Source organism: Thermobia domestica, chromosome 13, assembly GCF_964235325.1.
Source record: "Thermobia domestica chromosome 13, izTheDome1.hap1.1, whole genome shotgun sequence".
NCBI lineage: Eukaryota > Metazoa > Arthropoda > Insecta > Zygentoma > Lepismatidae > Thermobia > Thermobia domestica.
In genome coordinates this window covers 119,473,168-119,500,341 of record NC_137466.1, presented here as the reverse complement: position 1 = coordinate 119,500,341, position 27,174 = coordinate 119,473,168, and the positions used below count along the sequence as shown (strand labels likewise).

Sequence of the window (27,174 nt, the reverse complement as noted above, 5' to 3'; positions counted from 1 at the left end):
TACGATGCAAATATCGGCAGGGTAGGAGAGTACCCACTGGAGATTCACTGGGTCCGGATCTGCCCAAAACTTCCAATGTTAACATACAATTGTACACTTTCTCAACAAAACTATCCTTGTTTAATAGGAAAATGATTGATGTAGCGTGAAAATTTGATCTTGCATTTCATCTGTACTCTTCTTCTTATAAAAACAATCTATATTTATCATTTTTAATTCTGAAATTATAGATGGAAGTATTTTACAATTATCGTTTTTTTTTTTCGAGTGCACAATGGATACCCGTTCAATACTATATACACGCAATTTCTTGTAGTATTGGAATACCCCCAAAGCTTGCACCCCTCCCAACAAAAATTTCTGGGTGTGTACCTAGAGAACATTGTTTGGCACACTCTGTAATATGAGATCTTACGATTGGTATGCGTTTCTTCTTTGCTCTTCTTTTTTCTTTAAATGCTAATAATACAGGGTTATTCAAAAATGAAATGAAATCTTTGAATTTTACGTCCCACGATTATGCCGGTTAGGCTAAAGGAGACGGTGATGATGAGTAATGAATGAAATGATGGAATGAAGAAAGTGGGAGAAAACGGTAGAACCCCGAGGAAACCGACGCACACGGTGTTTGTCCACCACAAAGTTCACTTGGCGGGGGCTGGGATCGAACCTGGGACCCCAAGCACCAGAGGTGAACGCTCTGCCACTGAGCAGGGTTATTCAAAAATAAGGAGCAGATTTAAAATATTTACTTCTAATGAACAACAATAGATAGCGACATATACTCCCACTCAACCAGTTACACATTAGGCAATTAACTTCCATACCAATCGTTTACGTATCTGGTACTTGAGGTATATACATGTCATGTTCCCAGCATGTGTCGCTAGGTAAGTAGTGTTCGAGGAATTTTTGACACTTGAAAGATATTTTACATGCTTTACTGGAAAGCGAGGAACGTGAATACCACATACCTCATGTACCACAGTCCGGTCACGCGTACGTTGCTTCGAACTGCGACACTCATTTGTCTACGCCCGCGCAGACGCAGCTAGTCAAGGAAAAAGGATTTGAAAGAAGGCGGTAGTTCATTGTGAGGTGTGTACTGATTGTGTTTAATTGATATAAAATATATTAAGAACATGTACAAAATTTCTGTTTCTTTGAGGTGAGTTACCAATGAAAGTCCAACAACAATTGTTATATTTGGTAATGTATGTATATGACGTGTTTTCGTTTCATATGTTCTCCATACCCTTATAGCCTACGTTCAAATTTTTGTATATACGATGTTCACTAGAAGAAAATATCAAATTATGTATAATGGTTATGGATGGATTGTGATCTAATTAGCATGCGGCTTGGCTTCGCTCTAGCCTTTGTAATAGCTGGTAGAGTCGCTAGTATCATGGCACATACCTAGTATAGTCTATGCACATATGCACATAGCATGTATATTCCTCGATATGTGTCAGGTATGTACTCCAGGCCGGAAGTAACCTTAATTCTTTCACGTGAATTTCACATCGTTTCTCTATTTCAGTACCTATATCATGTATATTCCAATGTACCTCGAGGAACATTTTTTACACATGACAAACATGTACTTGCGTTGGGTGGGCTACTATACACCACTGGATAAAAGAAAAATGTAAAGTTTTATTTTGTGCATGGAACATGAGCACTATTTGTTATGCTACAAACATCAAATCGTTGGTTCATTTCTTGCAACACATGAGCTAAATGGTCCTTGGTTATTGAACTCTCTGCTGTAAAAACTCGATCTCGCAGATCGTGAAGAGTAGCAGGCATAGGTGATGTCTGTCAAGCTGGCCCGCACAAATTTGAAATTCAAACAAAACGGTACCAAAATTTTTTTACCCAATATGTAACAATTTGTACCACCAAATTTAGAATTTGTACCCCCACCAATTTCGAAAAAAATGAATTTTGGATGGCGAAGCAGCTTGACGTTAAGTTGCCCCGCACAATTTATTTTTCTTTCCAATTTGAACAAAAACGGTACCAAAAATTTGTACCCAATATGTACCAATTTGTACCACCAAAATTAGAATTTGTACCCCTACAAATTTCGAAAAAATTGAATTTTTGATGGCGGGGCAGCTTGACGTCAAGCTGACCGAACAATTTATTTTTTTTTTCAATTCGAATCAAAATGGTACCAACAATTTGTACCTAATATATACCAATTTGTACCATCAAAATTAGAATTTTAACCCCCCCACCAGTTTCGAGGAATTTGAATTTTTGATGGCAGCCCAAATTGGCTGACCTTAAGGTGGTCCCTGCAACTTATTCTTCTTTCAATTACGAATCAAAAGGATACCAAAAATTTGCACCCAGTATGTATCATTTTTTACTACAAGATTAGAATTTTTACCCCACCAGTTCCGAGAAATTTCAATTTTTTAGGCTAATCAAGCTGACCTGCAAAACTTATTATTCTTTATAATTCGAATCAAAACGGTATCAACAATTTGTACCGAATATGTACCATCAAAATTAGAATTTTGAGCCCCACCAATTTCGAGAAATTTGAATTTTTGAAGGCGGCAAGCAGCACAGCAATCTGATCCTCTTAACGAGTTTTATAATAAAAATTAGTATTCTCCATGATCACAGACGATTGGAGAAAGGAATCACCCACCAACCCACCCATCCACATGTGTAGATATTTGACCTTCTCTCCTCCAACCGAGTTGTACAAAACCCAATGCTATCTATTTAATCTACCGTCTTCCCAACGAATTGTTTGTGAGAATGGTTTCCTTTATTCTTTCTAGCACTCTCGAAATAATACCATCGTCAGCCAGCTTGATCCACCATAAAATATTCAAATTTCTCGAAATTGGTGGGGTTATAAATTCTAATTTTGATGGTACAAATTGGTACATATTGGTTACAAATTTTTGGCACCGTTTTCATTCTCGGAAATTAGTGGAGGTACGAATTCTAATTTTGACTGCAAAAATTGGTCCCTATTGGGTATACATTTTGGGTAATGTTTTGATTCTAATTGCAATGAAAAATAAGTTGTGCAGGATATCTTGACTCGCCACGAAAAATTCAAATTTGTCGCAATTGGTGGGAGTACACATTATAATTCTGGTTGTTCATATTAGTACATATTGAGTACAAATTTTAGTAACCGTTTTGATTCGAATTAGAAAAAAATAAGTTGGACGAACAAGCTTGACCCGCCGACAAAAAATCAAATTTCTGGAAATTGGTGGAGGTACAAATTCTAATTTTCGTTGTATCCTCGTCGCCATAAGTGCCTTTACTACGCAGTGACGGGTATGTGACCGCGCAGTACTCCAAGGAAGGGATGGTTGTATAAGAATTTGTGATTAATTTTGAAGAGTTTTTATTTTGACTAGGGAATTAACATAGGTGAAGGGAGTAAAGACACAGATTTGAAGCATCAGTTCACTGTTATTGAAGCATCAGTGCACGAAAAGATTCGTATTCTCAGTTTTTCTATTTATTGTTTTATATGTTAAGTTAAACACCACAATATGTATCACTGATATCGCAGATCGTATTATTTTTTAAAATCGTGTTTGTAACCTATTGTCAAAACATTCATCTCCAGACATGATGTAGAGAGAAGAGCAAGAGATACGACATCTGTAATATATGTATATGTCATTCACTAAGTAACTAGAAATTAGTTAAAGGACAGATAAGAGAGCGAAAAGGAGCTCTAGAAGTCTGAACTTTTTAGAAACGTCCTAGATAGGTGAAAAAATAGTTAAAAATTGCAAAAGGTATCATGTAAATTACGTCTCTTTTCTTATATTCTAGTATACTTTTTCTTTCACATCCAAACATCTCTATTCAGAATTACGAGATAAAGGTGAAGAGAGAAACATTCCCATTTCAAGAATTATATCAGGAAAAAAAACCTTCTGACTTAGACTAGATTCGAACTCGCAACCCTTGAATCCATGGCTCAGCGCTCTACCGATTGAGCTAACAACTACTGTTGGAAAAGCCCGATTTCTACAACTACCGGTTGCTGAATGGTGTGTATTAACCAAGTTTGCCGAGATAATTGCTTCATATACCTATAATAATAATAATAATAATAATAATAATAATAATAATAATAATAATAATAATAATAATAATAATAAAGCAGAAGAGGAACAGAATCTAAAAAGTCACATATGTTAAAAGTTTGACGTGCAGAGTAAGTCCTAATAGGAGATTTTATTAATTTTATATAATAAATGTAAGCGTGGTTTATTCGTGCGTGCTACTCAAACTGCGCAACTCACTACCTAGTCCCATAAGAGTTGTACGCGTATGGTACAGTAGCCTTGCGTCCTCCAACCGTGAAGAATGTTTCTGTTTGAACCTATGCGTGTCCTAAGAGGAAGGAGGAGATTGAAAGAAAGAAAAGTGGTTTAGAAATTATGCAAACGTAGAATATCTCACGAGGCGAGGTGATATAGAGTTCAGCGTGTCTTTCAGCTACTACTCTATACAAAACGTACATCTACGACTTAACGTGGAACCCGAACCACACGACTCCTGACGGGAATCGAAACCCGTATCACCTCTAGTTCTATCATGGGAGACACAGGAACATGTAAAAATAATCGAAAATGAACGATATTAATGTTAAATCCATAGCTTTTGAGTGCATGAATTATGTATGATACCCTCTATATCGTTCACATCAAATTTTAGCATTGTCTGCATGGAGGTTTCATGGGAGGGGTGAAAATTAAAAATTCCTAATTGAAATATATGAGTGTCTATTCAATACCTTTCGGGATCACTGAAATGCATAATTACACTCCCGATACTATTAAAGCCCAAAGCTTTACTCTTTCGTTAGCAGGAAGTTTATTCATTTACTTAACTCAGGACACCTTAAACTTAAGGATATGAAACTCGATGCATATATTTCTAATTCAAAATTATTAGATACGTATTGTAGCTTAGACTTCTAAGGAGAGGAAGGGACAATTTACGCAATGATTTCCTTCACATTCGAATAAAATACTGCCCCATTATATTGCAAAAACTCATTTCGAGTGGTGTCATTGCTAATAGTTTTCCGTATTTGTTTATATCCCTACTCATTTATAACAGTATCTCACTTTTCCTGTGACGGGAGCAACACCTAAGCGAGCATTCAATAAAGTAAATGCCATTAAAATCTATATTCATAGCACAGTGGTGCGAATAAAGTTGAGCTCTTTGGCAATCTTTAGCATGGGAAGCGAATAAAGAAACCACATTGGAAAAGCAGCTAATGTATTCCTCTCCGAAAAAGATCACCCGCACATTTATTTTACAGGTGGTGGTTTATAGCTATACTTAAGTTTGTTGAAATTGCTCCAGTGAGGCGAGACACTGAAGTCATTCGTAATAAGGGGAATGGGACATGTAAAAGTAGTCAAATATGAACAATATTAGTATCGAAATCTTAGTTTTCGTGGTCGCAGATGAATAGTGACGCTGTCGATGTTGCTTAGGTAGAAGTTAAGCCTTGGTTGGCATGGAGGTCAGAGTGGGAGGGTGACAGGCAAAAAATAAATAAACTAAAATCGAAACATCCTATATTTGTGTCGAATATATATTTTTCGGTATCTCTGACATAAATAGTAATATTCCAGATGTGGTATATGACCAAGGTCGGCCCCATTCGCATGCGGTTTCAGAGGAGAGAATCGGTGAAGATTTCAGAACAGTTCCTTTGACTTGAGTTTCAGTACACTGAGAGGGAAGAGTGGTAACAAACAAATACTGGTGTCACATCCGGACCTATCAGAGGTATGATTTCTGGGGAACTGTCGTTGCTCCAGGGAGGCATTACCCCCTGATCAGTCCCTAACATTCTTACTGCTTTACAGGGGCGTAGGCAGGAATTTATTTCAGTGATCGAAAGCATTTTTAGGGGTAAATTGTGCACCCTCCAGGAGCCTATGTAGCATCGTACGTTCAACAGTACTTTTTCTGAGTCAAAACTTTGCCTCTCTCTCTCTCTCTCTCTCTCTATATATATATATATATATATATATATATATATATATATATATATATATAATAGTAACAGGGTCGGTTGTAGACATTTCGTAACTGTAAGCAAATAATATTTAGGCGCCCCGCCTATATGATAATAAAAGAATTGAATGCTGTAATGGACAAAAATTCTTCAGATAATTGTTACAATTACAAATTTCTTCAATATATAATAATTCAGTCTTCCAGTGAGTATTAAAGGAAAATGGCAAAATTAAACCTAATTAACTGTGGATGAATCATGACCAAAGTTCCAGTTTTAATAATTTATATCTTATTATTATTTTTATTATTATTATTAAATAAGCACAGGAAACAACTAAAATGTATACCTAAGATGTATTTTGACAAATACAGTTGAAACATAAAAGTCGAAATAGAATAAAACTAATGAGCTTCAAGTCTAACATTATCACAGGTTTGATTTTGACAAAGAGATATGCTCTTACACTTCATTAAAAGCATATTTAAATAGTGTTTTCTAGTGATACAAATATGGTAATTAGCTTAATTTCTCGTTTTCTTTGTTACTGTAAAGTTCATGTTATAAAGACACTTTTCTGGCTTTCAATTTGGCAAAATCTCTTATTATTGCATCCATATCAATTTCATTCAGAATGTCATCTTCAATGGCCATCAAAGCTAGTCCATTTAATCGTTCTTGAGATATACTTGATTTCAAATAATTCTTTATTAATTTTAGTTAAACTAGTTCAATACACAACAAATGACAAAAGTGTGTCTTAATTTATATGTAATTTGTCCCCGATCAGTGGCAGAACTTTAAAATCAGGTTTCTCCGCAAAAATTCTTTTCAGGGCCCCTTATGCCTATAGAACAATTCAATTCTTTCATGTTTCTTTCCAACATAGACGTTCGAAATCAGGCAGTAACACAATGTAAACACAAGTAATGATGCACCCATTGAGGTCCGAAGATTTTTTCGGAATAGTCTACAAAATGCAAATAATTTTGTGTATTTGCCCCTTGAAATTATGCTAATTGGGGGATCCAGACTCTCAGACTGCCTGTTCAGTGTTTCGTCCACACATATGTTAGGGGACCACTGCCCCCGGGAGGAGATCAAAATAATACGTCTATAATATAATAATAAATAAAAGAGTACCATCAGTGGCCCTACTAAGTGTGCCCCCGGAAGATGTTTTCTGAATAGAAAACTGTACCTATTAGGGATGCGCACGATACAAGATTTGTGGCTGTCTCGTCTCGAAAATGTGCTGTAAAAGTGATGGCTCGACTCGAAAAATGTATATTTCTCTATTGGAAGAGCCGTGTCTCGACTCGAATTTTGTCTGGAAAATTCTGTCTCGACCTGGCCCCTTGCGCATCCGTAGCATCTATGTCGGTACATCCCTGAACACAAGTAACTAATAATCAAAACTCTACTTTGCATTAGAATTATTACTAATTTAAAATATCGCTCCATCTAAATTTATTAGCAGAGAATTGGTTAATAATTATTGTTATCTGTCATAATAAAACGAGCATCTGTATACGCTGCTGTGATTGAAAGTGAGAGTACTAAAAAAATACTTGTCATCCAAATGACCTTTCGTCGCTTTCGATTATATCCTTTCAAGTTCTATACTTATATGCCACGTGAAAACTAATTGTATTCAAACAAATTTTGAAATACATGAAATTTAATTCAGACCCGCAACCGAAATGACCGTATCGTTCCATTTTAATTCAACAATTAAATTACTGCAATCAGGTTAAAATAAATTTGTCAGCTTCAAAAGAATGTCGACCTGCAAATGCTTCGTTAACAGTGACTGATATTGACAACTCCCCACCTCAATATTTGTCTAATTTTGTCCAGCACTCGAAAGAAACTTTTTTAGAGCCTTCGGTTGCCTCTTATCTTCTTTCACGTTTTGTAGCTTTCTTTTCCGATAAAATGCTCATTTGGTTTTATATCGTTGGTCATTATTATTACATGAAAAACAAAGTACTATTAAAAAGTGAAAGCACACATCATTATAAATTAAAAATATAAACAAAAACGAAATGACTTAGGATAGAAATGAAAATGTTGACGAATGACAAATGACTAATAGATATTAACAAATTGAGCATTAAGCACTGGACAGCGATTGTGAGTCATTAGGAACTTAAGTTAAAATTTACCTCAGAAATGATTTTTAAAGAACCCATTTGTACCGCCCGTCTTTTCTTAGTATTCGCTCCACTCCCTGGACGAATGGGCAAGAAAGCCTATAGATAAAATATTATCGCACTGTCTCGCATGTTACACTCCCAAAAGTGACTCAACTCTCCTCTATGGTGCAACCCACTGACTATCTCATGAAAATTGACCTGCAACAAGGCTTTTACCACATATCTTTGAGTCTTAATACTCGCAAATTTTTTGGTGTTCGTTGTGAAGGACGTAATTTTCGGTTCACACGGCTGCCTATGGGGTGGGCCTTGAGCCCCCTCATTATGCAGCGGTTCGTGCTGCAGGAACTTCAGTTCCACGTCTCTCATTTGGTAAAATATATGGTGTACTATGATGATATCCTACTTATTGGTTCCCCAACTAACCTACGCCAAGCTTTGGAAGTGTTGGGACAAACTACATGGGCAATTAACGTGGAAAAATCAGTTTTGGTGCCTTCTCGTCAGTTACTGTACCTGGGAATACAAGTCGACCTAGACGCAAATACTCTCCAAGTCGACTCTCGATACCTCAACATTATTCGTAATTGCCCTTGGCAACTGATATTACATTCTCACCGCGCCCGCCAGATCCTCGCGGGGTATATTGTTTGGGTGGCCCCTGTTTCCACACTAACATACCCAATGGCATATGCGGTTCTCCACCAGAAATTCTTCAAGTTTGTAGTGCAAGTTATTCACAATGTGCAATCTCGCCCATTACCAATTTGGCAAGACTTTGTACCTCTTATGCACTGGTATACAGACGCAACTCCCACAAGTTTAGCAGTAGTGGACCAAGAAGGATCTCCAGTGTTTCACTGGACAGCATTACGCTCATTTCCCATCTTTGTGATGGAATTTTTGGCTGTGGCCTTCGCCATCCTTTTTGCATATCCTCACAATGTGTTGATTTCATGTGACAATCAGGCTGTGATATATTGTTATAATAGAAAAATTTGTAGAGTTTGGTATTTGCTACCTATAGCTCATGTTGTGTTTAATCTCAGAAATTTTGTATTACAGTTTGTACCATCAGAAAATAATAAAGCTGATGAAGCCTCACGCGCTGGGGGCGCGATCCTCTTACTGCCCTCGACCAATCAGACGGCGCCACCTGGATCCTGGGATAACAAAACCCAGGAGACAGGTGGTAACAAGCCAGTTCTCGAGGTTTGAGGGTACGAAGAGGAGCGCTGCTCTGCGCGCGTGGGGACTTTGGCGCCCTGTTCACCTGGCGCCTCCTGCGAACGCGTAGTTCGCAGGATTTAAGATCCGGCCCTGCAGTAACAATGGAATTTTGTATTACCGCCCGACTATCGTTGTTGTGAAAACATTCATCATAATATGACGTAGGAAAATGAGTTACATTAAGGTCTAAGATCTAATATCAAAGTTGAAACATCGCAAGTAAAACAAAAACATATAATAGCAAAAAGTTTTGAAAATAATTTCAGTTTAAACTAGCTGCGACTACATTTAATTCGAAATTGAACTTCTGGAGCGCAACATATGAGCGTAACTAAAAGAAAAAAATCAATAAGAACAGTCGGGATTTGAACCTAAAGAAAACAAGTAGGAGTCCCTTATACTAACCATTCATCTACTATATTTTGTTTACTAAAAATATTTTCCATGCAGCAAAATGCCATTTCACACTGAAACATTAACAACATAAGAACAAAGTTTTCAAGAAAATTTGCCAAAGCTTATGTATTAAAAGTATCCCGGTATTCGCCCAGTGGTACTGCAAAATCACTAGTCAGGATGCCTCGTATCAAACTTTGAACCTGGAGACTCCCAATTACAAAGGTCAACGCTAACCAGTAACCTACGTTCGCTCAGTAAATGTCATGAAATTACTTTTCTGTAATTATTTTTTGGAAAATGTTTATTATTTTCATGAAGCAAAGAGTTCATCTTCTACTTGGGTTGAGAACTATATACTATACTTCTAAGAGTCAACTAATAGTAGATGTTTATTATTTCCGTCGATTGTCTACGTCTGCTAAGTTATTTCAATTTTTTTTTAAGTTTTCCCTTCCGGTTATGACAATGATTAGAAATGAAGAGTCCTCTTCTTATACAATTCTTGATCATTGTAACATTTTTTAGTCTAAATTCTGAATTTTTGAAAATATTTAAATTAGTTAGAATGAAGAGGATAATATTAAGAAACATGATTAGAAAAAAAGAAACATTGTTGTTTAACGAATTGATAGAATCAAGCTTTTTCAAAACATAAAATATACTGTATGGTATGGGATGATCATGGAAAAAGTTAAAATAGCCATCGAGGACACACTTCCAAGGTCGCAAGTTGTCTTGCCCCTTATCCCAATGCATGAAAAGCAAATGATATTTTCGCCAGGCAGGGGCAAGGACGGAAGAACGCACACAACTCGCTGTATAGCTTTTGGGCAAATACCTAAAGGCACAAGCAATAAACCACTTGACCAAGAGCAATGTTGCCAAACATAAGACAGGGTAAGCCCACACTCAGCCTGTTCGACACAAAATCACTGACCCTTCGAACAAGATAACATTATTGCGCTCTCAGAGTCAGGTTTTAATTGCATTTGTGTTGAAGTACGTTTTCTTTGATTTTTAAACATTTGATGAATTTCTTACACACTGTTGTGTATGATATTTTCTATGTGGAATATTATTGAATATTTTCTACTGTACACATTGTGTAAATAGAACTCATCTGTATTTCTTACATTGACTTTGAAAACTTTAGCAATGCCCTCATGCGCTGTGTACGGCTTTAAAATGAACACACGAAATAGAAAAGTTGGTGAAGCGAATGTCAAGTTCCGTTCATTTCCAAAGCAGGGAGATTTACAGCAATTGTAAAGCAACAGGGGTGTAATTTTGTCATCTGTGGTTGGACCCAAAAAGCTGTAGGTCCACGCTGCTTATGCCCTTAGCAGAGCTGAGCTGATTTTGAGTTTAACGTCCCATTCAGTAGCGAAGCTATATGAAACGTTAACCTACTGATTAACGTGGAATTCGAAATACATGAGCTCCCGCCGGGAATGAAAATTGGTGTTTAGGTTTTGCAAGTAAAACAATTAAAGACATGTTTCTGCGTTTTTTCATTTTTCCTTAGAAAAAAAAGGTTTAAATTGTAATTGGTAAAATAGAATGGCCATATTCAAAAATCCCTTAAGAGTAGAAACATCTTGATTAAAGATGTATTTCAGCGTTTTATATATATATATATATATATATATATATATATATATATATATATATATATATATATTACGGTTAGAAGAAAAACAGCAGGAAGACAAAGTTGGGAGTTGAAATTGTTACAATAAGATAGCCATATCTCGAAACCACTTAAGATCAGAGGTCTTAAGGATATGAGAAGTGAGAGGTCGGAGAAAGAGCAAATGCAAGCGTCTGCGGGTGGCCTCCCCGCCTAGCCGAAAGCAAGTTATGTAATAAAAAAATGCATCAGTTAGACTTTACACGGCGGTTTCTGGGTGTTGGTTTTTGAAGCTCCAAGTTAATCACATAACTTCAATTTACATGTCTATTTTCTAAAATTCAGCAGTTGTTTATAAGTGGGTATTTTGGACTCAAATTTTACATTTAAATTCATATGTTTTTTCGTTATTTATATCTGGTATCAACTTTGTTTTCTTTATCAGAAAGATAGAAGAAATTTTCGATTATTTTTACATGTTCCTGTGTCTCCCATGATAGAACTAGAGGTGATACGGGTTTCGATTTCCGTCAGGAGTCGTGTGGTTCGGGTTGCACGTTAAGTCGTAGATGCACGTCTTGTATAGAGTAGTAGCTGAAAGACACGCTGAATTCTATATCACCTCACCTCGTGACATATTCTACGTTTGCATAATTTCTAAACCACTTTTCTTTCTTTCAATCTCCTCCTTCCTCTTAGGACACGCATAGGTTCAAACAGAAACATTCTTCACGGTTGGAAGACGCAAGGCTACTGTACCATAAGCGTACAACCCTTATGGGACTAGGTAGTGAGTTGCGCAGTTTGAGTAGCACACACGAATAAACCACGCTTACATTTATTATATATAATTAATAAAATCTCATATTAGGACTTACTCTGCACGTCAAACTTTTAACATATGTGACTTTTTAGATTCTGTTCCTCTTCTGCTTTATTATTATTATTATTATTATTATTATTATTATTATTATTATTATTATTATTATTATTATTATTATTGTAGCTATATGAAGCAATTATCTCGGCAAACTTGGTTAATACACACCATTCAGCAACCGGTAGTTGTAGAAATCGGGCTTTTCCAACAGTAGTTGTTAGCTCAATCGGTAGAGCGCTGAGCCATGGATTCAAGGGTTGCGAGTTCGAATCTAGTCTAAGTCAGAAGGTTCTTTTCCTGATATAATTCTTGAAATGGGAATGTTTCTCTCTTCACCTTTATCTCGTAATTCTGAATAGAGATGTTTGGATGTGAAAGAAAAAGTATACTAGAATATAAGAAAAGAGAGGTAATTTACATGATACCTTTTGCAATTTTTAACTATTTTCACCTATCTAGGACGTTTCTAAAAAGTTCAGACTTCTAGAGCTCCTTTTCGCTCTCTTATCTGTCCTTTAACTAATTTCTACAGTTACTTAGTGAATCACATATACATATATTACAGATGTCGTATCTCTTGCTCTTCTCTCTACATCATGTCTGGAGATGAATGTTTTGACAATAGGTTACAAACACGATTATAAAAAATAATACGATCTGCGATATCAGTGATACATATTGTGGTGTTTAACTTAACATATAAAACAATAAATAGAAAAACTGAGAATACGAATCTTTTCGTGCACTGATGCTTCAATAACAGTGAACTGATGCTTCAAATCTGTGTCTTTACTCCCTTCACCTATGTTAATTCCGTAGTCAAAATAAAAACTCTTCAAACTTAATCACAAATTCTTATATAACCATCCCTTCCTTGGAGTACTGCGCGGTCACATACCCGTCACTGCGATGTAAAGGCACTTATGGCGACGAGGATACAAATTGGTGCATATTGGGTACAAATTTTTGGTAATATTTTGATTCGAATTGGAATGAAAAATAAGTTGTACACGCCAGCTTTACCCGCCAATCAACATTCAAATTTCTCGGAATTAGTATTGGTGCACATTTTAATGTTGGTGGTAAAAATTGGTATATAGTGAGTACAAATTTTTGGTACGGATTTTATTCGAATGGAAAGAAAATAAGTTGTGAAGGTCTGCTTAATATCAACTAGGCCCGCCATCAAAATTATTAATGCTCCGAAAGTGGTAGGGGTACAAATTCTAATTTTGGTTCGTTATAGAGAGAGAAATAGTCAAGCCGGTTCGCCAACAAAACGTCAAGCTGGCCCGCCATCAAGAATCCAAATTTGTCGAAATTGGTAGGGGTACAAATTCTAATTTTGGTGGTACAAATTGGTACATATTGGGAACAAATTTTTGATGCCGTTTTCATTCGAATTTGCAATTTGTGCGGGCCAGCTTGACTCACATCATAGGAGGTATACATACGGTATCTTTTATGTACCGCCTTAGATAAAAATCGCAAAGTTTAGATCTGATGACTTTTGAAGACCACTTAAGATAAACAAGATTATGTTGTCCACGTGTTCGAATCCATCGTCCTGGAATTGCGTCATTCAGGTACTGCAGTACCCTGTGGTAGAAGTGAGGTGGAGAGACGTCTTGCATGAAGAGGTTCATGGAAATTTTCCGATTTTCTTGAATTTATCGAAATAAACAGTCTTGGAGCATATCCAGATATGCAATCCCAGCCACAATTTCCTGCCTAAAAAAGAAAGGTTCATAAACTTTTTTTTTGACGGAAATTACGCAAAACGCATTCAACTTTGGAAAGTCCTTTTCATGATCGATGACCATGCCGAGATTTCCGGTTTGACGTAGTGATTCATTTTTCCAGAAATACGGAATGTTTACTTATGGGGGGAAAATTAGGCATTCAGAAAAAAATGCGTTATTACAAAACTGGCAAAATGCCAATGAAAAATTCTTATCCTTTTTCATGGACGCCAATACATAATGTCTGAAGTAATTGCAGCTTGCACTTCTTAGGACGCAGACACTTTTAAAACACACTCCATACCGCTGATTGGGGAATTCCAAGTTCTCTACTTCCTCTGCTTGTGGATTTGAAAGCAGTTCGAATACGCTCATTTTCATCTGACGTGGGAGGACGAGCATTTCTTTTACCTTTTCATATGCAACCATCAACTACGAATTTCTTGTACCAACTCTAAAATTTGTTAATGTCGAGACGGCTCTTTGTTGAACTTACAACGATATGCGCGCTGCACTGCGACAATGAATACTGAAGCATGTGAAACAAGTTCTCTTGTGGCGTCGCCATTTTCTCGTAAAAGAAAACACAGCGCCGCTGTAGGCATTGAATGAAACTAATAGGTGAGGCTTTCAAACTTTGAACTTTCCTCTATTCAGTGGTGTATTGTGTGTGTGTGTGTGTGTGTGTGTGTGTGTATCTATTGTCATTCGTTAGAAATAAATCTTCTAAATCTACTCCTCCTTTTTGACCGGTATTGTAAAATTATAAGTAATCTGTGCGTAACTGTTAGGAGAAATCAAAGAGCAATGGACGCAATCTGCTACTTCACGGTTCATATATTTCTTTTACAGTACATAAATTAGTGTTTTTAAAAACTTTTCCATGACCATAAAACCTATCAATTGCATCAAACTAGCAAGGAACTACATACTTTTTATGACCATAAAAATATATTTCTTTCGATTTTCTGGAAAACTACACATCAGGATTTACACTCTCCTTTATAATTTAATTAGACATCTTAAATACATGTCTAATTATTTTAAATGGAAAATTCATGTCTGTACTCTTCAGAAATTTGAATATACCTATGGAAGTTTTACTATAATAATTTATCAGTAACACCACCGTTTTTCTTTCTAAGGGAAACATTATAAACGCTGGAACACGTCTTTAATTATTTTCAATGATGAGTCAAAATACCAATTTTCATTCCTTTAACCTAAAAAACTTTGATGATAGTTTTGAGTTTAACGTCCCGTTTAGCAGCGAGGCTATATGACACGTGAACCTACTGATTAACGTGGAATCCAAACCACATGAGCTCCCGCCGGGAATCGAACCCGGGTCTCCCACGCCAAAGGCGCGTACGCTAACCGCTTAGCCACGAAGGAGCTCTAAAGAAACTTTGAGATGTGGCCATCTTATTATAATAATTGTAAACACCACCATTTTTCCTTTTTACTTCTCTCTTAACAAAATTATTGAAAAACGCTCAAACGGGTTTTTCAGTATTCTAAATTATAAGCAAAAATAACAATTTTCGTTTCTCTAACCTTCAAGAATTTCCAGATATGGTCATCTTCTAACTACAATTGTAACTCTCGTCCCTTTTTGTTCCTACTTTTTTTCCTTCGTATTGAAAATGTCAAAAACAGATAAATATGACTTTAATATTTTAAATGAAAAGTCCAAATACTAAATTTCATGTCTTTAACCTTATAGAATTTCAGCATATGGTCATCTTGTTATAACAACTGTAGCCCCACCACCTTTTCTCCTTCTGCCTGTTTTCTGCCCTTCTAATAGGGGAAACGTGATAAAAGCCGAAACACTCGTGTAATTATTTTAAACGGGAAATCCATGTAGCAAATTTCATGTTTCTACCCTTTAGAGATTTGGAGGCATGGGCGGCGATTAGGGGGGGGGGGCAAAGGGGGGCAGTTGCCCCCCCCACTTTTCTGAAATGGCCTATTAATGTATATAGTTTCAACCAGGGAAATTCGTATATTAACATTGATATACAAATATTCAGATCATGTCTTGCCCCCCACTTTTAACGTCCAATCGCCGCCACTGTTTGGAGGTATGGGCATTTTACTATAATAATTACCATTCAATTTACTTCCTTCTCCGTCGAATTTTGAAAAATTCTTCTATAGTAGTACCTTATGTTACAAATCCTATGCGCTATAAAAAATTCAAGTTCCTAGAGTAAGTAGTTTGATCTACGGATTAATCAGTCAGTCACTTACTCACTCTAGACTTCTTATTTTATATATAGAAGTTACGTGTGTAAATAATTTTTGTCTGTTGTTTACGTATCCTAAGTTGGGAACCACTGTGTTGTTATAATAGTTACATTCATACAATAGGTCCATTCCATTTCACCAACTTCCGCGTCAATTTTTTAAAAGTAAGTTCCTTAATGGCACCTTACGTAAAATTCTATGTTTTGTATATATTTCTAGTTTCTAGCTTAAGCACAGATTTGACCTAAGCGTTAATCAGTCAGTCAATCAGGACTAATTTCGTGTAGAGAAATTTATCAAGTTAAAACGGAATCCTCACAAAGCTTTGGTTGCCGGTAGAAACACAATGAATGATGGAACTTCCTCTCTCTTTCACGTTCCATCTCATACCTTAATGTCTCACAAAAATATACATGTAACAACTCGCACGAATTGAACACACAAAGTTAATAAAGATCTACAATTTGAGAACCGTAAATGCTCAGTTGTGAATGCATGTTGAATGCGGTTGAAAGTGGCAGGAAATTAGCCAGATCGTTAGCGCTATTTAGAGGAACCCAAGCGAAAGTTTTTCCGTAGAGAACAAGCGAAAACTTCTTAATCGACACTGCCGAAGACGAAGCAACGTTCTTTTTTATTCAATGCGGATGCTATTCTGTACTCGCAGTCGCAGACAGATACCAGTGACTGAGCCTGCAAGATGCTATTAGAAAAGCAAAACATTATTGTACCGAGATAGCGCTTATGAAGGAAGAAGAATGCTAACGAAATTAACTAAACAACTAGGAACTTGCTTTAATATTTCTCTTTGTTTCATTAAGTCTCGACGTCCTTACACTTTGTTCCTGGTGAATTCAATTATTTGTAGCACAAAAGAGATTTTTTGTAATGCAATATGTCTTCCCGTTATACAGGTACACAAGTGCATTACATAATTTACTGATGAATTCATAAATAATGCAATTATGGGTTCATAATTTGTCAATTGAACAAAAGAAAATGATGGTTTAAGGACCTGTGGCCAGAATAATAATTAAGTGTGCATTCCTGGGAGTCATGATTAGCAATTTCGACTAAACATAATAATAGTACGTGTATCGTATTTAGAGATGGAAAATAAAAGACGACTTTTTGGGATCAAGTATTTTCTTTCATAAAAATCCAGCTTGTTTACATTTAAACGGAAATTTTCTTCTATTTTTTGTGTGATTTTCATATCCAAGACTTAGTTTTATTTACCTGTTGTGAATTCTATAATGAAGAAAATGCTGTGAATACATTAAAGTTTTGAATCCTATGTCCAGTTTGGCCGGCTATTTTGATCGGTTTATAAACTGGATTTTCTTTGGCCACTCGCAAGTATAAGATATATGAGTCACCATATAACAAGTTATGCAACCCATAGGTTCCCCTCCTTCGGCGCTAAGACAAATTAAATTGCCATGTGCAATGCAAGTCCTATAATATGCAGTACTGAAAGTACGTCTGTGTCCTTCATTCGACCAACCATGTTTAATTCCGCATTCGCGAATTGTCAATATATACATTATACTAAAATTGTACCAGTGTTCTAAATAATATACACTAAAATAGTGTTCCAGATCAAATCTCTCATATTTAGATCTTCAGAGAATATTTTTTGAAAGAAAGCCAACATAGAAATAAGTAATATTTTTTTAGATATTTGAAAGATGTACGTGTATGAATCAAAGATAAATTTGACGATACATTTACAAAGAGGGAAATATGTTCAGAAAGATGAATAAATTGATGAAGAGAGATGAAAAGACATACTAGCAAGAAGGGAGAAGGACGTACAGAAGGATGATTGCATGTTTCCCAGACTGTCAGCAGTTCTTCGTTCTCACCATTGCCATTAAAACTTAAGTAGAGACCGAAGGAAACCACATTTGCAACTGTCAGTTACACGAGACGTTTCGAGCATCATCATTTGTCAATCTTCATGCTTCACGAGACAGAGAATGCTGAAGGAAAAAGTTTGTTATTTTTCTAAATGTTCTTCAAGGTCTATTCGTGTTCTATTTTAAAACCATTATGTACCTTCTCCCAATTTTTATTTTAACTGCTGAAATCGTTTCTATATTTTTAGTTCCTTTCAAAACGGGCGTTTTGGAACTACATTTCCTTTTCCAGGACTCAGGCTCAGTGTGAAGCCAGATCGTATGAATGTATGAATATCCTGAGGAAAACCCACAGAAAGTTCCACATTCAAGGTGAGATATAAAGCCCGAACGAAAAAATATATTTACAAAGTACATGGGAAGCTAATTTTTTGATATCTATTGTCTGAAAAGAGAACGTTCTCCATATAAGTGTTACCAACATTTATATCTAGGAATTTTGTATCTTAGAATATAGTTTTGTATCATGTAAAATATTATTTATATAGATTATTGGTGATTCTATATAACCAAATGATTAAATACCTGTTTTTCGATATTGTTATCTTTAGTCTGATTCCGATGAAAGCGAAAATTTTCGTTGTTAAAATAGGAATTTGAAAAAAAAATAATGATGGTTACTAGAATTCGGCCAAGAAAACTTAAAGAAAGAAGTAATAGCGATTTTGAACTTACGTGCTGATCATGCATCAGGCAAATAGCCAGGAATAATACCTTAGAAGAACTGTAAAGGCAGATTTTTTTAAAAATGTTATTCATTTAGAATGTTCCTTTCTGATACCTTTTAAGAGAGATTCAAATTATTATCAATGCTATCCAACATACAGCACAAGGATTACAAATTTTTCCGCAAACACCAGCAATTAATTTGCCATTAAATATGTTTTTTTGTTATCCTGATCTTCGAATAAAATATAAAGCTCTTATATTCACAAGTACGTGTAAGGAGATGTAATATTTGGTCTAGGAATTAATTCGTGCGGGTGGACAAGAGATGGCGCAACGAACGGAGCGTCCCACAGTTCCGTGTATCCACACATGTGTTGCAAACCCCTGTCATCGCGTATCGTTCGTAGTATAGGGCAGTGGATTAAAGCGTCAACAACACCAGTTTGTAGTTAAGTGAACATGGCGCAATTTGTGCCTGATAAAGTGTTTTTGCGGGGTGTCCTGCTGCATTACTTTAACATGCAGAAAAGTGCGACTGAAAGTCATCGTATTTTGGTGGAAGTGTATGGTGACCATGCTCTAGCTGAGCGAACGTGTTAGAAGTGGTTTGCACGGTTTAGAAGTGGTGATTTCGGCTTGGCAGACCAAGAGCGAGCTGGACAGCCAAAAAAATTTCAAGACGAAGAATTGACAGCATTGCTCGAGCAGGATTCGTGTCAAACGCAGGAACAACTTGCAGCAGCATTAGGCGTTGATCAAACAACAGTCTCCAAACGCTTGAAAGCCATGGGAATGATTCAAAAGATGTCACATTGGGTTCCACATGAATTGAAAGACAGAGACGTTGAAAGACGAAAAACCATTTGCGAATTGCTGCTTCAACGACAGAGCAGAAAGGGGTTTCTGCATCGAATTATTACGGGTGATGAGAAGTGGATCCATTACGAGAACCCTAAACGAAAAAAGGCCTGGGTGAAACCAGGTGAACCAGGTCCATCACAACCAAAACGAGATATTCACTGTGCAAAGGTTATGCTGTGCATATGGTGGGATATGAAAGGTGTGGTGTACTATGAGCTGCTGCAACCGGGTGAAACTCTGAATGGAGAACGTTATCGACGACAATTAATGCGTTTGAAGCAAGCTCTGGCCAGAACACGACCAGAATGGGAGAACAGACATGATAAACTTATTGTTCAACATGATAACGCTCGCCCACATGTCGCAAAACCGGTCAAAACCTATTTAGAAAATGTCGGATGGGAAGTTTTACCCCACCCGCCGTATTCACCAGACGTTGCTCCTTCGGACTACTACTAGTTCGATTGCATGAACAACGATTTGATTGGACAGCGGTTTACTTCTTCAGAAGATATCGAAACATGGGTCTCTGACTGGATCGCTTCCAAGGATGAGGACTTCTTTCGCCACGGAATCCGTACATTGCCTGACAGATGGGCGAAAGTGGTGGCTAGCGATGGACAATTTTTTTCTTAAGGTATTTATGTATTTTGTGTTTGTACTACAGCTTCAATGTGTGCGTACCAACCGCACGAATTAATTCCTAGACCAAATACATTTAATAAGTCGTCCGACAAACGCTGGACTCAATCACATAAACTTTAGGTTTTTATGTGATTGAATCATGGATTGGGATTTAATGTCTCTTTTCAACACCTTCTTGGGATTTGATGTAGTCTGTAAAGTGAGATTCTAGTCAGTACCAGTTGACGAGACAAGAAATAAGGTTTAATTGTCTCGACTCGTAAATTGTGTGAATCTGATCTCGTCTTGAGAATTGTTCGTATTATTTTGTGAATTAATGTACAAAATGTATGGCCTGATTTTTACTTTCGAGTGACGAAAGGAGAGAAGAAATTATGGGTGATCGTGAAAAAGTCGAATTCATGATTTCAACGGATTTACATGTTTCATAGCCCATAGATACCGAAAAAGTGATTTTTCAACATCTACTTGTTTGTTCGTCCATTCGTTCTGATGTACACTCATGTCCAAAATAATTGTCTCACATCTATAACTGTCTTCTTGTAAGAATATAATTTGATAATGATTTTGCAGGGTACTTTTAATACTAATACTATGTGTGTAATAGGGAAATGTATATTTGTGGTATATTTAATACAGAAAGAATTTTAAATACGAAAATTAGAATGGGTAAAACAAAATGTTGCTAAATGGACAAGAAAGATTTTTTTGTTTTATTGTTTTTATTTACTGCTCTTTTGACATGAAATTTTCCACATACATGTCTTTGCCGATTATACACGTGCTAACGTTGTAAGAAATACCGGGCAATCAAATTATATTCCTACAACAACACATTTATACACATGAGACAATAATTTTGGACATGAGTGTACATTCGTCTAGAGGCCATATCGTTCAACGTATCGAGCCCAAATTTTAAAATTATAGCTTTTAGGTGATTCCTGAGAGTATTTTTTCGAATTATCTTTCAACTCCTAAAAGTAAGGATAGTTTACTGGAGTGTGAAAAGAAATTGCAATTTTCTCCAAAACGTCAATAACGATTTTGTTTATATTTCAGAAATCAATATTCCTATAACAACTTCATACTGAGATGTACGTAAATCATTTCTGTGGAAAAAATTTAGAAGAGGTAATTTACTCTTGGGGGTGATTTTTTTACACGATTTTCTAAAAAGAACAATCAGATTGACGTTATTTTATTCATATTTAAAACTTAAATATTTCATTTTAATATACCTGATAGTATGGCAAAATTCGTTTTTCCTGAAGAAATGAATGAGAAGTAGTTTATTCTTTGGGGTGAGTTTCTTCCGAACAATTTTCTCAAAAATAAAGATTTTGTTTATATTTTATAAATACATATTTCATTAGTAACCTGACAATATTGAAAAACGTATTTGTCTTGAAAGAATGTTCGAGGGGTAGTTAATTCTTTGGAGAATAATTTTCGGACAAATTTTCTCAAACCGACTCGCGTGATTTTGTTAATACCGTAGGAAGTCGAAAATCCGAACCAATCGGGACCACAGGTAGTTCGGATTTTCGGAAATGACCAAGAAAATGCCTTTTAGGCTTAAATGTACTGTACGGTATGCTCTTGCATCGATACAGTGGTTATACTCTACACACAGTAATTACAATACCATACGTAAGGCTACTTACATTTAATGTTTCTGAAGAACCTGCTCGTACACTACATTACACTGTTCTTGTAACTTACATTTAAAACATAACTTGTATACGCCTAAGGGAAAATAAAAATAAAAAATATGCATGACAAACAATTACATATGAATGAACATTTGTAAAAACACTGACTTCACACAACGTCGACGGACAACCCTATTGTTTATTTATCGCTAGCGCTAAGACAAAATGTAAAAAGCTTCTAGGGATCGCGTTCGGATTTTTGACGTTCGGATTATCGACGTCCTATTCTATTTGATTAAATGTTTCATTAAAACCTGATAATATAACATTACTCATTTGTCCTGAAAAGACCTACCAGAAATAGTTTATTCTTAAGAGTGTCTTTTTTTCCGGCCAAAAAAAAAAAAAAAAAAAAACGGTTGAGCGATTTTATTCATATTTCATAAATAAATTTTAATTAATAATTTGACAATATGACATGACTTATTTGATCTGAAAAATTTAAGAGTAGTAGTTTACTCTTGGGTGGACTTTTTCGGATAATTTTCTCGAAAACGGCTCAGGCAAATTTTGTTCATATTTCATAAATAAATATTCCATTACTATTGGTATAATATTGCATAAATCACTTTCATTATAATATTCATAAGGGTTAGTTTACTCTTGCAGGTTAGATTTTTTTAAATCTATAAAATACGAATTATTCTGTTTTGTTGCTATTTTATGAACATATATTTCACTAGGAACGATAACGTATGACAAGTAATTTTTTATGGAAAAATCTACACAGGATAATATAGGTTTCTTTTGGTGATTTTCTTTGTGCGATGTTTACAGAAAATGCCTTATAATTTGGATCATATTTTTCAAAGAAAATGTTTCATTAGTAACTACAGGGTAACATGATTTAGTTTTCAAGGAATTGGAATTGAAAACTTTAGTGCGGTGGTCTGTACCTTAATTTTTTTTTTTAATTTCACATAGAATTTATCAGAATCCTTTCGCATCACGAAAGGTCCACGATAGTTTGAAATTAAAAATATTTAAACCAGGATTAATTTTGAACTATATTGTGTGATGAATTTTGTATGCTTAAGCGTTGATATCTATTCTTCACTGTTCGTACAATTACTTTATCAATTTATTGTTTCTATTCTATGGACCATGTAACACTGAAACAGTGTTTGAGATTAAAGACTTTCGTGAATTAGTGTTTCTCACGAGATTTGTGAAATTTCTCGCTTCTGTCGTCTCTCGCCTCGAAAATAAGACTAGCACATCTCGTCTCAATTTCAATTTCAATTTCAATTTTGATTTGTTATAGATAGAGTTAGGGTTTGTGTCTTATCTTCCACTAGGCCTAATACATAGTTACATTGTCAACAATAACAGATAAGAAGAAAATAGAAGAGAAAAAAAATAAAATACCGAGTATGGCGAGAACATTGAAAAGACAACACATTTAAAATACATTTAAAAATACAAAAGGAAAAAGAAACAATAATAAAAGTAGTGCCCATATGTTAGATAGAATACACCGAAATAAGTATTAATTTAGTTATGCTGGTAAGTCTGAAATAAGAAGTAATTTCGGAGATTATTTTTAAATAAACATGTCTATCGAGTATAATTTTCGAATATCTTCTGGAAGGTTATTCCACAATTTCACAGCTGTGACAGTAAACGAATTTAACGTAGTACTAGTTTTATGCCTCGGCAGAGAAAGTAGTGACTTTTTCTTACTCCTGATGTTGCGTTCGTGAGATTAGTGCTGATATTGAAAAAAGCATCAGGTAGTCTGGTTTTTATTTATTAATGTCTTAAATAAAGTTGTAAGTATGTAATAACTATGTCATACCTTCAATTTTATCCATTTCAGCTTTTCAAAGTAGTTAGTTAAATGATCCGAGTATTTCAAGTTAAATATATAACGGACGCAAGCATTTTGAATTCTTTGCAGTCTATTAGATAGATAGTCGCCCAAATTTAAATAAACCGTACATTTTGCACTATTCTATTCTAGCTAGCACTAAGCTTTCCACTAGATTCTTTTTTATGGGGATCGGTAGAATTTCTCTTTCAATCTACTTAGGTAAGGAAAAGAGGCAAAAGCTTTCCTGCATACGCAGTCAATATGACTTTCCACGTTCAAATGCGTATCAAAAAGAGCCCTATTAAAAAAAAAAAATCAACAACAGGCATTATTACACATCTCGAATTTAAAATTGAACTTCTCGTTTCATAGGTAAGACTAGCTACTATTTTCTTTTACTATTTGTGGTAAACATCCCCCACTACGGATAAAACCTGGAACTATTCAAACTTAAAGCAAGAGCATTAGCCAAGTGGCCGCGACGGAGGTAGTAACATGTTGTTATTATCCCGTCAGAGGTCAGTTTTTTATAAAATTATTTAAAAACAGGTATAAATTGAATATATAATACTCTATTAATTTTACCTTCATGTGTATCTATTTTTTTAAAATCTTACAGCTGGTGCTGAAATTGTCCACCGCCACAGACTTCAGCTATTTTCATATTTATATGGTTTCAAATAGGGATTATTATTCTGCAGAAATTACTGGATCTACAGTAGCTGTAACATCATGACGGCTTGCAGTCAATTTCGAGATCCGACTGCTTGGAGACAAGTGTATGACTGCTCAGGGATTACATAAACATACAAGCAAAATGCAAACCATAATTGCCAGTTATTGCGATGTGGCAGTTGACTGACGGCCATTGTGACAGTACAATTGCTGGCGACCAAGTAGTTTCTGTAAATTTCTCTCCATCTGAAATGATATGAAGCGCGCCATTACCCGATTGCTGCTGTCACAGTAGACAATTTAGGAGGAATATTGCCTAATGTCAGTTGTGTTATTTATATCTTTAAATAGTGGTTCTTATTAGTATAGTAAGATTACTTAGTGTTAATATTTTTACTATATTATTATTATTAGTATTTACGTATTTATTCCAATGATACTAATAATTGCGACTAGATAATCATATTGAGGGGCCGCGGTGGCTCAGTGGTAGAGCGTTCACCTCTGGTGTGTGGTGTCCCGGGTTCGATCCCAACCCCCGCCAAGTGAACTTTATGGTAGACAAACACCGTGTGCGTGGGTTTTCTTGGGGTTCTCCCGTTTCCTCCCACTTTCTTCATTCCACCATTTCATTCATTACTCATCATCACCGTCTCCTTTAGTCTAACCGGCATAACCGTGGCACGTAAAACGCAAAAATTTCATTTCATTTTTATTTTAGATAGTCATATTGCATTTTATATTTGCATTTTGAAAATTGATCAGGCAAACTGATGCGAACCGGCTGAATGATACCACTGCCTAATATCTATTTGGAAACACGGTGTGACATGGGAGACTCGCGTTTGATTCCTGACGGAGGAACTCATGTGGTTTGGATCCCACGTTAAGCTGTAGGTCCATGTCTTACATAGCTTCGCTGCTGAAAGTTACGCTAAACACAAAATCACAATCACAAGCATGATCCTTATTTATTTAATTCTATTCTTGAATGTGTAGGTAAAATACCTATTTACAAAACAAACGATTGTTTCATATGAATATTTTGTACTATATATCTTTCGTGAATTAGAGGTATATATTCTTATCTCTAATTCGAGTGACCTGGATTCGATTCTACTTGTTCAGATTTCGAAAATCTTTTTCGACAATGTTTTTAGTTCCCTTGGTAGCAGTCCGTTACTTTCATTTACTTTCATCCTCAGCTTTGTACACGCCGCTTGGTTAACGTCGTATCTGGGTTTCCCGATTGTCACCGATCCAAATATTTGTCATTCTCCCACTATTTGACTTCGGTGATCTCACAAAAACAGATAAATCAACACTGTACTGAATATGCGTTAAACCTTACACTGTAAAAAAAAGGTTATTCCAAGCTGCACTTCATTAGTCACATGGACACATGTTGATTGTAGCACATATGAAAGAAAGACGCATTAATATTAATTTTAAATACTTGATGACCGACGATTGTAGATCTGATGTCAATAGATACAAGAATTCACATACGTCAGATTATGTAAACTCTTCCCTGCGTATTAATGCTCAATCGATAGCTCAATGGGAATTCTCCTCAAATGGGAGCTAGAGGCGTATTAAATTTATAATAGTTTTGTCTTCCCTTAAATTCTTCAGAATTTTAAAGTCCATTGGACTTCCAATGTTAGGCAATAGTCAACAATATGTTTCGCACTTACCGGTGAGGCAGTACCTTACATCTCCTGCGGTTAAACATGCTTTAGGTAAAAATCTACGTATCGATTGGTAGTGATGTGAAGTGGAAAATTTTCCGCGGAAAATTTTCCGTTTTGGAAAATTTTCCAGAAAATTTTCCGCTATATTTTTCCGGAAAATTTTCCGTTCTAAAAAAAATATCAGTAATCAAGTAACAATTCCTCAGCAATCATAAAATTGGTTGAATTCATGTATAGAAATGTTAAAAAGTGAAAGACCGTTTAAAGAATCTGAAAATTTTCATGGCTCACAATTTTCAGTACTGTGTAAGAACAAGTGAAACAATTTTTCATGAATCGAAATATTTTCTGTCTTATATGGAAAAATTGAAGAACTTTTTATGAGTCGGAAAATTTTCATCATTTTGAAGCAAAAAGTAAAACAACCTTTTGTGAATCGGAAAGTTTTATTCCTGTGTAGAAACAAGTGAAAGAAATTTTCATAGATCGGAAAATTTTTATCACGATGTAGAAACAAGTGGAAAAAACTTTTCATAATCCGGACAATTTTGGATATTATGTATAGTGATGTTTGGTGGAAAATTTTCCACTAATTTTATAGCTGAATGTGAAGTTAAATATAGTGGAAAATTTTCCAACAAACATCACTATACATAATATCCAAAATTTTCCGGATTATGAAAAGTTTTTTTTTTTCATTTGTTTCTACATCGTGATGAAAATTTTCCGATTCATGAAATTTCCTTTCGCTTCTTTCTAAAGAGCAAATACAACTTTCCGATTCATAAAAGGTGTTTTACTTTTTGCTTCAAAATGATGAAAATTTTCCGACAAAAAGTTCTTC

The 27,174-nt window shown here is 35.5% G+C and overlaps 1 protein-coding gene across 1 annotated transcript in view; it reads right to left on the bottom strand.

Moving 5' to 3' along the window:
- LOC145668452 (glycine receptor subunit alpha-2-like) overlaps positions 1–27,174 on the bottom strand; it is a 985,563-nt gene that overhangs the window by 192,346 nt on the left and 766,043 nt on the right. The window lies entirely within an intron of this gene.